The sequence below is a fragment of the Pseudophryne corroboree genome, chromosome 5, assembly GCF_028390025.1.
Source record: "Pseudophryne corroboree isolate aPseCor3 chromosome 5, aPseCor3.hap2, whole genome shotgun sequence".
Classification (NCBI taxonomy): domain Eukaryota; kingdom Metazoa; phylum Chordata; class Amphibia; order Anura; family Myobatrachidae; genus Pseudophryne; species Pseudophryne corroboree.
Window position 1 is genome coordinate 546,686,552 of NC_086448.1, and position 12,832 is coordinate 546,699,383.

Genomic DNA, 12,832 nt, shown 5'->3' on the forward strand with positions numbered 1-12,832 from the left:
CAATCGAAAAAACGGCATGGTATTAAATTGGTCGAATGTAAATTCAACCTAAAAACCTGGCGAAAAGTGAAGTTTTTTTTTTAATGGTCAAAAAAAACGGCACTAACTGAATACTCCCCATAGAGGTAATGGGAAAGAGGAGGCCAAAGACGTAGGCATGTTGCAACTATTTTTGGCGGGTGTATGAGTCCACCACTGCAATCTTGTACATAACTGCAATGTTTCCAGCCTCTTACTTCCTGCGACCATGCTGTGTGACCTAGGCCCATCCAGAACTATGTAGCCGCTGGGATTTACAAAGCTGCTGGGATATTATGTTGTGTGAGACTATGCAATATTTGCATAGTCTCACACAGCTGCTGCATACAAATGCATTTACATACATCTCTGAATCAGGCACAGAGGGGCAGATGTATTACCCTGGAGGAAGTGATAAACCAGTGAAAAGTGCAAGGTGATAAACACACCAGCCAATCAGCTCTAATATGCAGATTGACAGTTAGGAGCTGACTGGCTGGTGGGTATATCACCTTGCGCTTATCACTGGTTTATCACTTCCTTATGCCTTTTGCTGGTTAATACATCTGCCCCAGAGTTTCCTTCAGGACATTGGCAATTTAAATTCACTTTCTGTATTTACTCCTCCCTCTTCCAATATTCCCTGCTGGAAATTTCATTTTTTAACCAAGCCCCAAAGGACAGATCCAGAGAAGAAACAAGACTGGTACCCTCAGCTGCAGACACAGTGAACCTACCCACACTGCAAGGAACATACTTTCCTACCGCAACATAAGTACAGAGAATTACAGTCGTGATCCTTCTAGCAACTCCCCTTGTAAGAATCATATAGCACCAGAAGATCATCCAGGCAGTCTATCCTCTGCGTGCTCCGACTACCTCCCCTTCTGCTCACTGTGAAGAGGGACCAGGGCCGGCCGGCCATTTATGCAGTATGGCGCTGTTATGGTCTGCTGCGCCTGTGCGAAAATGCCCACCGCAGCTGCCACTCACTGACCACTGTGAGAGTAATATTGATTAAAATGCTTTTGCTGTATTAATGTTTCACTATATTCTAAAGACTGTGTATATGTCCCTTTACATATATTATAAGGTCATCGTTGCTTGTATTGTATGTGTGAGACAACAGGTGGTTTCCTTAAAATACTTAACAAGATAAGAATGTGAAGCCAGGAGACAGAGAATGACAGAAATAGAGATCTTCAGCAATCGCCTCATTCTCTGACAAGACAGACTCCAGGAATAGATTGGGACTGTGTCTTCTGAATATTACCTTCTGTGTCACTGAAACTTGTAATATATATATGATTAGCTAACTTTATACTTCACTGTGATTGGAGGGCATGTAAAAGCCCACTTCTCTTATGGTATAAATAAAAGCTCTCTCTGTCACAGGACAGAGCAGTGTTATACTTACAATTGTGTAGTGTGACTTCTTGCTCTCCGGCCGGCTGTATCCAGTACTTTAAATCTCCAAGACAGAAGGGCTACTAAGGCGTTGATAGTTGAGGTGTAAGCCTATTACCCTAACATTTCCTGGGGGCTCGTCCGGGATTCCCCTACATTCCTGCCGTCACTGACCAGACCAACCGCTGATGCCCAGGAACCAGCTGAAATAAATCTGTACAGTGGGGTAAGCAAAGACAAGTGCTCTGGCACCTTCTTACTCTCTTTCAGCTCTTCCTAAGGTATGGTGGGGCTCAGTGGGGACGGGTTAGCGGGATCCAAGAATCCAGTAACCTTCTGTCTTTAAAGTATAAGTTGTCTCGTTATCAGTGTATGACTGCATGATATGAGTGTGTTGTATGAGTGGTACATGAGATGTATATAAAAAGCTGGCGAAATTGATCAGAGGACCAAAGACTACCCCTTCCTGAATGCAACCTAAAGACTTGTCCTGTCTTCTTGGGAATAGGTGCCCCTGGGTCCAAAGATCTTTTCTGCATATAGACCTTGGCTCTCATGAGAAAGAAGTGATACGTGGACATTCTTATGTAAGGTGTCCGGATACGTACCCGCAATTCTAGGTCAGGGTCCTTCACGTTTCCTCTAGGTGACCCTACGGGGCTCCTAAGGCTGGAGGGTGTCTTGTATGACATTTGTGTTATATGTCTAGATTGACAGATTTATGTTAAAACTGCATTTGTTTTTGCTTAAATGTTCAGTCTTTGCAGCATCAAAAATTGTAGGAATTGCAGATAGGTCTGTTGGTTGTATTTGGGTGGAAAACAGGGAGGTGGGGGAAACAGTGGTCATTGTAGGAACACATCTCAGTAGAAAATATCTGTCACAAGTTGTAGGATAAGATTGGTGTAAGGTGATCACATAATATCCAGTAAGTTTTATTTCTGTATAGATACATAGTATGTGTCCTATGGTCCAGCCCTATATACCTGTTACATCAGATATACATACATCTGTATGTAGGAATCATTATTTTTTTAAGAGGATACCCTGAAGATCAGAGTATCTGAAATAGTAGACGCACAGACTCTTTGAACATGAATGACTTATGTGTATGAATTCAGTAGAGAACTTATAAGGCTGCACTATTGAAAGGTTTCCTCACTATATTAATGAGGGAAGCTGTCAAATACCTTATAATAAAACCATCAGACATATTATGAGATCTACCGGGGTATTATATACTAAAGTTATGGGAATTTATTACAATTCATAAACAGCTTAGTGGATATACTGTAATATAGCTGTAGTGAATACAGTCAGCTATCTCTTCCAACAGTCACATTTATATCCATAGGTTATAACCACTACTGAATGGATGACACATTAAGGAGCATATAAAGGTTCAACCACCAGTGACAATTTCATTTTCTTTTGCATTACATAAGTTTGGATTATGAATAAAAAACTCAATTCATAAATAACTTAACGAGCTTATGAAAATGTAACTGGAGGGAGTACTCCGTGATTCTGATAAATAGTCATATTTGTATCAATCTGTAACAACTTCAGCTATTACTGAACAGATGGCATAATTACACTTGTATTCATTTGTGACAACTGTAAACACTATTGAATAGATGGTTCTTTAAGGAGTCTATAAAGATATAACTGTCATAGATAGCAGGCTCTCACTTAGAGATAACATGAATGTGATCTATATAGTATGAACAATCTATATGTATGTATGTATGTATGTATGTATGTATGTATGTATGTATGTATGTATGAGCTCAGTATAATGGAGGTAAATAATCACCAGGCAGACTACAATATATATTGACACATTATATGTGAACATTGAATAATTATTCTTGGTGTGATTATGGAACACTTAGGTGATGGTTGTTAATACCCTCTTTCTCCACACATAACGGTTCAATCAGAGATTGATATTTGGACTCTGATCTACAGTAATATATTCAAACTATTTGATAAATAAATACATGATACAGGTAGCGAGCCTTGATTTTTATTCACTGAAAAGTATGTATGATAAATATATTCTTGTTATATTATTTTTTATTTCGTTATCAGACATTTTTTAATGAATTTATTAAAAGTTAATTTTTAATTATTATACGTGCACCAACAAAGAGACATTACTTTCTCTTCTACTGTTCAACTAATTTTGTCTTTGTATGCACCCCCGAATATCCAGTAGTAGATTCATAACTTATTGATGGATATTAGTCAAGGGTCTTTTCATAGATATGATAAAAGGAATTGTTAGCTGGTGCAGAGTGTTTCCAATTTCCCCATTTTTTTTTTTTTTTTAATGATTCTAGATGGATGAGGGTACAGAAATTGGGATAATTACTTTAGTGTGTCTCTTAGCGCTGGTAGTCATATTATACTGTCTTTGATAACTTAGGCAGGGGGTACAAGGTGTTAGGAAAATACTGAATGGTGGAATAAGGGTCTAGTGATCTTAGTTGTGTGTATTGTACAGGAGTTTTAGTATTCCAAACAGAGGGAGATCCCATACCCACACTTCCGGGGGATCCTGCTTCTAGGAACAACTCCAGGGGTGTACATTAGAGAATCACATAAAGGCACAACACGCACTGACCATATTAGTCAGGGAACACACGCATCAGACCACAATTATCTGAAGAAATAAGGCATTATTTGGGTATCACTGGTGTTAAATTTGCCCATGAATACAGGAGTCTAGAGAGAGGGGAATATAAGGACCTTGAAAGGGTCAGACTATACATAAATTATCTGTAACCAGTAACCCATATGGGGGCACAGGGGAGCAAGGGTATGGCGGACCTAGCGCCCAAGACTCCCATTGAGATAGTTAGACAAAAGGAAGGTCCTGAAGCCATTAAGGGAATACAAAAAGTATTCAAAAGGGCAGTGTCAAAGTCAGAAAAATATCACCCTGCACATTGCCATATATGCACCTCATGCGTGTGCCCGCTGCACGTGCACAGACCCTCCCGTGCGTGCGCACACTCGCCGTCACGGGCGCACGGTGTGCGCATTTACGGTAGAGTTTGTGCGCATCTAGCATGCGACACGATCGCTACATATCTAATCAAAATAATGTATTTTATAAGTTAATATTCCCCTGAGTTCAGCAAAGTATGGTATATTTAAAATCCTTAGAGATTCCCCAAACAATAGCTTTCATGTTGGGAGGGCTTCACATGTTCTTATGCATAGTTAAGCACAGGAATAGTAATTGAAGATTAATTGTATTCCGAATAAATTACACCTAAGACCAGTCAGTTTCTTTCCCGCAGACGGAATACAATAGCCTTTAATTACACTAAGCTTTAAGATTCAATGAAGAGGGCTGGCACTTTGTTTACGAATGGGGCTGGTTTTGTCTCCAGAAGAATGATTGCTGAGATGTCATTGTCTCAACTGAAAGTGGACAGTGAGACAGTATTCGCCAAACAATAGCTTCCCACAAGACAGGAATTTGAAACAAGTGTCATAACCAAGATCACATAGCCAGCTCAGCTCACTGATACAGCTAGCCCACATGCTGTGAAAGACACACACTTCCTGTGGATCACACACCCCCACAGCTGGAACGCAGGTATGATATATCCACTGGAAATCACAAAGCTCACTCACTCAGGACCAACCTAGCACCCAGAAGCATGGCTGGCTCATCACCAGGACTGATCTTACGAAGGCTAAGTATTGTATACACATGGCTTAATGGCATAGAATAGTTTAAATATGTGTTTGTGGTAAAGTAGTTGTGAAATGATTGGCATAGAATAGTTAGTTTGGAGATACAAATGGCTTAAGGTTAATGATGCTTGTGCAGTTGTGTGATTGTTGGGTGTTTGTGATGATACTCTATGAAATCTGTAATGAATTGGAACAGTAGACAATCTGTAGCATAGCATCTCTGGTATACATTTATGGATGGTGATTTATAACAGATTATAGTAGTTTTACATGATGCATCTTGCTGAAGGTTAGAAGTCAAAACATACTTCCTTTTGTTACTGTAGTCATGTGCTTGTAGCAATAGCAGGCTGATACTTGTGGGTACCTGGTGATCTGGTCTTGTGATGGCTTGAAATTGTGAAAGGTGATTTAGATGGTTTGGAATTGTAAAATCAGCACATATGCATTATATTGAAGCTTAGACATTTTGGAATATAGTGGAGTCTTATGTCTTCTGCTATGTGATTATGGTGTAGCAAAGAATGCCATGTGTTTGGACTTGCAAATCTAAAATGGCTGCTGGCATTCCCTTTTGAACCATATGTTACAGACTTTGGAATCATGGGAGTTTTTCCCAAAATGGAGTCTAGCTTCTGTCCCATGCGGTATTGTAGGGTCCATTGTGTTGTTGCTGTGTGTTGTGTATATAGGGACAGCCAGCCTGGGTGAGCTCAAGTTTCTCAACACAAAGGTTCTCAGCATTGACTAACTGCGCAGCGATCATTCCCACATGTGTAAATTCTCTGCAACCATATTTATCTCCTATTTTGTTGTAAGCCACTCTCTCTCTCCTTCCCCTTAAATGTAATCGTGTCGTTATTGTATTTTATGTGTAGTAATTCGGTTAGGTATTTTATGTTATTCTGGTAGTGTATAACTTGTATTGTGTATTCTTTTGCAATTGAACGTTCATTCTCTCCCTTAAAGGTGTTAGAACCTTAGACCGGTATTTGAGTGTTTATTATATTGCTAAAGGGTTCTCAGAGCGTCACAGACGCTCATACAGCTTTTAAGCTAACAAGGTTACACTGTATTACATCTACACATTATCACTGCACAAAGGTTTACAGTATAAGTACATTCCTTAAGGTATAGTTATTAAAGTTTAATTCTGTAAGTATCTGCGACGCCTGTGTTCACACCCTGTGCACAGCGTCTGCTACGCTAAGGGCGTACCCTTGCGGTACTATTTGCGCCAATTGCGTACTGTGTCTCCTAACCTTTTAGAGTGTTTTAAATAGGATACATATATAGGCTTTAACAGCAGGATTTCCCCCTCAGGGAACTCTAGATTTCAAGAGATGGGAAATATTTTTAAGGGAACAGAATGTTTGGATAGAAAAGAAAGAAAAGAAACATCAAGTAGAAATGTGGAAAAGAGTAGCAACAGAATATCTGCCCAAAGAGGAACCAGAATTTTTAGAAGATATAGCATGGGACATACAGATACCAGTACCAACACCAGTAGTAAACCCACCACCACAAGTGACACCATTGATTCAGGTACCACCACCATTTGTACCTAACACAGCACCAACCCTGACTACACCTGCAGCACCCTTACACTCACGAGAACCTAATGTGGTACTGAAGAAAAGAGATGGCAAGTGGTATACAGTTTCTTCAGAACCATACACTCCAATATATCCAGATCTGCAAAAGGAATTGAGACAGAGAAAGTGTCCACAATGTCACCAATGTATACCTGAAGGATATGAACATTGCCCCTTTTGTGACAATTGGGTACCCCCCAATGAACCACACTGTGACAATAGCCAAAACACACCCATAATCTCTAAGAACAACCCGTTTCTGGCAAATAGTCCCCAGACTATTGGGACAAGGATAATACATAGAAAAGAACAGTGTAAGAAAATGCAATCAGGGGACTTTAGTACACCATGTCCATGTAATACCTGTGCACCACATGTCCAGATGTTTTATCAGATGCAGCCACCACCATATCCTGAAGAGACCATTACAGCATACCCAGTATCTGTACAAATCACTAGAGACCTTAATGCCGCGGGACTAGCAGGAAATTTTGTTAGACAACAGGAACAATACAGACCATGGTCTGCATCAGATATGAATGACATTATTTCCAAAGCTCCAGACCCACGCAAGCATCCAATTGCATATTTGAATTATATGAAAAGAATAAATCTTGTTTGGACAGGATCTTGGATAGATCTTCAAGAACTAAACTCAGTGTTATTGGGTTCATCAGCTGAAGCTGAAGTAAGAGGATATCCAGCAGGAGCAGCTGCAAACATAGTAGCTCCACTAGCAGAAGATGCACAAAGGACAAAGATAAGCGGGGAACAGTACATGCACAGATTAGAACACTGGTGTAACCAGCAAAGAGACAGAGTACCTGCATTTCCAGATGTTAAACAGAAGAGTGGTCAGACTGTCAGACAGTACCATGATATGGTGCATCAAGGACATATAGATGGAGGATTTGATGTGGCCAATGCCCAACATGAAAGACTTTTGAAAACACATTTCTTAAATGGTCTCACAGAAGCCCTGAGAGGAGAATTGTTCCAGGTTAGACCAGAAGCCTCTACCTTAAACATGGAATCACTCCTACAAGTTTTAGAGGCCATAGAAGAAAGACAAGAAGAGAAGAAAAGAAAACAGAAAGAAAAGAGCTCTGTACCCAGAATAACTGTCCATGTAATGCAAGAAACAGGAACAAGATCCAAGTAACAGATGTCCAGAAACACAGGAAAGAAGCCCCAAAGGAAAGTCTCTTTAGAAGAAGCTAAGATGAAGGGTTTGTGTTTCTTCAGCAATGAACAAGGACATATGAGGAAGGAATGTTCCAAATACAAGACATGGGCTCAGAACAGGGCGGCCTCTGAAGCCAGCCCATAGGAAACAGGCGCTCCAGAACTGTACCTTTCGGTCCAAGTAATTGACTCTCCTGGACCCAGAGTAACAACCACACTTACCCTACCGGGAGGGGAACAATTGGACTGTATTATAGATACCAGAGCAAGATGAACTATATTAAGATAACAGGAGGTACCAACAAAACTGCAAGCAAAATAAACTATATTGGGAACAGGAATGGCAAGTACAACAGTCCCTCTAAAGAAAAGCAATCCTGCAAAATCAGTGTGGGACAAGAAGTAATTTTAGTACCTGTGCAGTTCCTCATCTCTGAAGACTGTCAAGTCAATTTATTTGGAACCAATGTGTTATCAGCCATTCAAGCCACAATACAGTATACAAGTAAAGAAATAACATTATCCACAAGAACAAGCGACAAGCTTCAACAAGCTGTAGTAGCTGCTATAATGTTGATGGAAGAACAGAAGCCACAAGGCGCTCAATTTCCAGAATGGCTAGACCAGGTACCATAAACTCTGGTCCAAAGGAAAGACATATGTTGGATTATTGACAGTACAACCTGTCCACCTGAAACTGAAAGAGAAGACTTCAGACATTGTAATTAACCACCCCTTAACAATACAGGTACTGCATGTAGTTATAGAAATTCTGAATCAAGCAAGAACCAAACATCTCTCAGCAGCTAGATTAACCAAATACGAAGTAGTGCTGTTGAGTCCTACGAATGTCACCATTTCACGTTGTACGGTATTGAATCCTGCTACATTGTTACCAGTAGAGGATTCAAAAGAGGGGAGAAAGTACACATTATCTGATGAACTATATGATGACAGAAGAAGATACAGCAAACTCTGGAAATACACAACAACAACAACAACAAAAATTTTTCATCATGTTTGTTTTGAACTTATGAAATCAGAGATGTCTCCTCTTGATAATGTTATCGAACTGGTATTGGACAATGGCAGATCTTACCCTGTTTATGGATGGATCCAGGTATTATCATGAATGGTCACCATGTACAGTTTATGCAGTAACAACAATGGATGAAGTCCTGGTCCAAGAACTCCAACCACACTTTTCTGCGCAAGAAGCTGAACTAAATGCACTTTAAACAGCATGTATAATAGTGGAAAACCAAACAACTAAGAAACTGATTGAAGATGTGGTCTGCAGATATGGGGTTCCAGAAACAATTGATCAGACAGAGGAACTCATTTTATAGGAGAAATAATGCAACACATAATGTAGGACTTGGGTATCAGTTAGGCATTTCACACACACCCTCCACAGGTCAGAGGCGAGTGGCAGGGTAGAACACCTGAATAGCAGCCTTAAATTAAAAAGATACAGGAAATAATGGCAGAAACAAAGAAAATATGGTTAGAGTGTCTACCTATAGCCCTATACCCAGAACACACCCAATAAGAAACACAAACTGACACCATATGAAGTGTTATTCCACACAGCACCTAAGCAGATGTGACGTAATCATGGAGATATGACTACTTATGTTACCTTGTTAAGCAAACAAATGACTAATGTACACAATACAGTGTTTCCATCTCTTCCAGATCTTGTCTCCATTGTAGGAGGATGTCCATTACAACCAGGAGATTGGGTCTATACTAAGCGGCATGTCAAGAAAGCACTAGAACCACGCTTTGATGGTCCATTCCAGGGTCTGCTAACAACCCCTACAGCAGTCAAGCTTGAGCTAAAAGAGACCTGAATACACGCCTTGTAAAGCTGGCTGTGAAGATCGAGTCACCATGAATCCTTTTTACGTGTTAATAACAATACTTAGTTTAGAGATATTACAGAACAGGTGACATCAGGGGGGCAAATGATGTTCTCAAAAGAGGTTCAAGGTATTATCAATGCCATTAACAAGACGATAAAACGTGTACTACATCTAGAGAGAGTAAACTGTTCAGCTTGTTACGTTCACATGTAAACAATTATAGAACCAGAAAAATTTGCAGAAATAGCAGCAGAATTAAAGGGAAAACGTACAGCATCATTGGTGGGATATATTTACAGGTAAATCTCCATCATTCACTAAAGCATATAACATTCTGATACATCCAGGGATAGGGATAATAGTACTATTGATGCTGCTCATCCTTTGGAACTGTTATCTATCCTGTAGTTTCAGAAAAATGATTACTAGAAGTATGACCCCAGTAAAAGCGCTTGTTGTGAGCACAAAGGAAGAAACATGTAGCAAATGCAAAAGACCTAACATGGGAAATAGTAGTACATGTATGTATTGCTCACATCCCCTAATGGTTTAAGAAGGAATAGTATTGTCATAGTTTAATCGGAGTATGGGTTCCGAATGATCGGTTGACATCCATCCATATGTGGTTCTTATGATAACATATGAGGTGATATAAGGTATCAGAAGTGCTCAGGTTATTACTATTACAATATGTGTAAGGCAGGATCAGAGTAAGATTTTAATCAAAAGAGGGGTTTGTGAGAGTAAATAAGAATTTACTCACCGGTAATTCTATTTCTCGTAGTCCGTAGTGGATGCTGGGACTCCGTAAGGACCATGGGGAATAGCGGCTCCGCAGGAGACTGGGCACAACTAAAAGAAAGCTTTTGGTCTAACTGGTGTGCACTGGCTCCTCCCTCTATGACCCTCCTCCAGACTTCAGTTAGGATACTGTGCCCGGAAGAGCTGACACAATAAGGAAGGATTTTGAATCCCGGGTAAGACTCATACCAGCCACACCAATCACACCGTATAACTCGTGATACAATACCCAGTTAACAGTATGACAACAACTGAGCCTCTCAACAGATGGCTCAACAATAACCCTTTAGTTAAACAATAACTATATACAAGTATTGCAGACAATCCGCACTTGGGATGGGCGCCCAGCATCCACTACGGACTACGAGAAATAGAATTACCGGTGAGTAAATTCTTATTTTCTCTGACGTCCTAAGTGGATGCTGGGACTCCGTAAGGACCATGGGGATTATACCAAAGCTCCCAAACGGGCGGGAGAGTGCGGATGACTCTGCAGCACCGAATGGGCAAACTCTAGGTCCTCCTCAGCCAGGGTGTCAAACTTGTAGAATTTAGCAAATGTGTTTGACCCCGACCAAGTAGCTGCTCGGCAAAGTTGAAGAGCCGAGACCCCTCGGGCAGCCGCCCAAGAAGAGCCCACCTTCCTCGTGGAATGGGCTTTCACCGATTTAGGATGCGGCAGTCCAGCCGCAGAATGTGCAAGCTGAATCGTACTACAGATCCAGCGAGCAATAGTCTGCTTTGAAGCAGGTGCACCCAACTTGTGGGGCGCATACAGGATAAATAGCGAGGCAGTCTTTCTGACTCCAGCTGTCCTGGAAACATAAATTTTCAGGGCCCTGACTACGTCCAACAACTTGGAAGCCTCCAAGTCTTTAGTAGCCGCAGGCACCACGATAGGTTGGTTCAGATGAAAGGCTGATACCACCTTAGGGAGAAATTGGGGACGAGTCCTCAATTCTACCCTATCCATATGGAAAATCAGATAAGGGCTTTTACATGACAAAGCCGCCAATTCTGATACACGCCTGGCCGAAGCCAAGGCCAACAACATGACCACTTTCCACGTGAGTTATTTCAATTCCACGGTTTTAAGTGGCTCAAACCAATGTGACTTTAGGAAATACAACACCACGTTGAGATCCCAAGGTGCCACTGGAGGCACAAAAGGGGGCTGAATATGCAGCACTCCCTTAACAAAAGTCTGAACTTCAGGTAGTGAAGCCAGTTCTCTCTGGAAGAAATCGATAGAGCCGAAATCTGGACCTTAATGGAACCCAATTTTAGGCCCATAGTCACCCCTGACTGTAGGAAGTGCAGAAAACGGGCCAGCTGAAATTCCTCCGTTGGGGCCTTCCTGGCCTCACACCACGCAACATATTTTCGCCATATGCGGTGATAATGGTTTGCGGTCACTTCTTTCCTAGCTTTAATCAGCGTAGGAATGACTTCCTCCGGAATGCCCTTTTCCTTCAGGATCCGGTGTTCAACCGCCATGCCGTCAAACGCAGCCGCGGTAAGTCTTGGAACAGACAGGGCCCCTGCTGCAGCAGGTCCTGTCTGAGCGGCAGAGGCCATGGGTCCTCTGAGATCATTTCTTGAAGTTCCGGGTACCAAGCTCTTCTTGGCCAATCCGGAACAATGAGTATAGATCTTACTCCTCTTCTCCTTATTATCCTCAGTACCTTTGGTATGAGAGGAAGAGGAGGGAACACATAAACCGACCGGTACACCCACGGTGTCACTAGAGCGTCCACAGCTATCGCCTGCGGGTCTCTTGACCTGGCGCAATATCTTTCTAGCTTTTTGTTTAGGCGGGACGCCATCATGTCCACCTGTGGCCTTTCCCAACGGTTTACAATCAGTTGGAAGACTTCTGGATGAAGTCCCCACTCTCCCGGGTGGAGGTCGTGCCTGCTGAGGAAGTCTGCTTCCCAGTTGTCCACTCCCGGAATAAACACTGCTGACAGTGCTAACACGTGATTTTCCGCCCATCGGAGAATCCTTGTGGCTTCTGCCATCGCCGTCCTGCTTCTCGTGCCGCCCTGTCGGTTTACATGGGCGACTGCCGTGATGTTGTCTGACTGGATCAGTACCGGCTGGTTTTGAAGCAGGGGTTTTGCCTGACTTAGGGCATTGAAAATGGCCCTCAGTTCCAGAATATTTATGTGTAGGGAAGTCTCCTGACTTGACCATAGTCCTTGGAAGTTTCTTCCCTGTGTGACTGCCCCCCAGCCTCGAAGG

The 12,832-nt window shown here is 41.7% G+C and overlaps 1 protein-coding gene across 3 annotated transcripts in view; it reads right to left on the reverse strand.

Annotated features, from left to right (window-relative positions):
- Positions 1-12,832, reverse strand: part of TPMT (thiopurine S-methyltransferase) — a 240,762-nt gene that overhangs the window by 63,103 nt on the left and 164,827 nt on the right. The gene's annotated exons all lie outside the window — the stretch shown is intronic.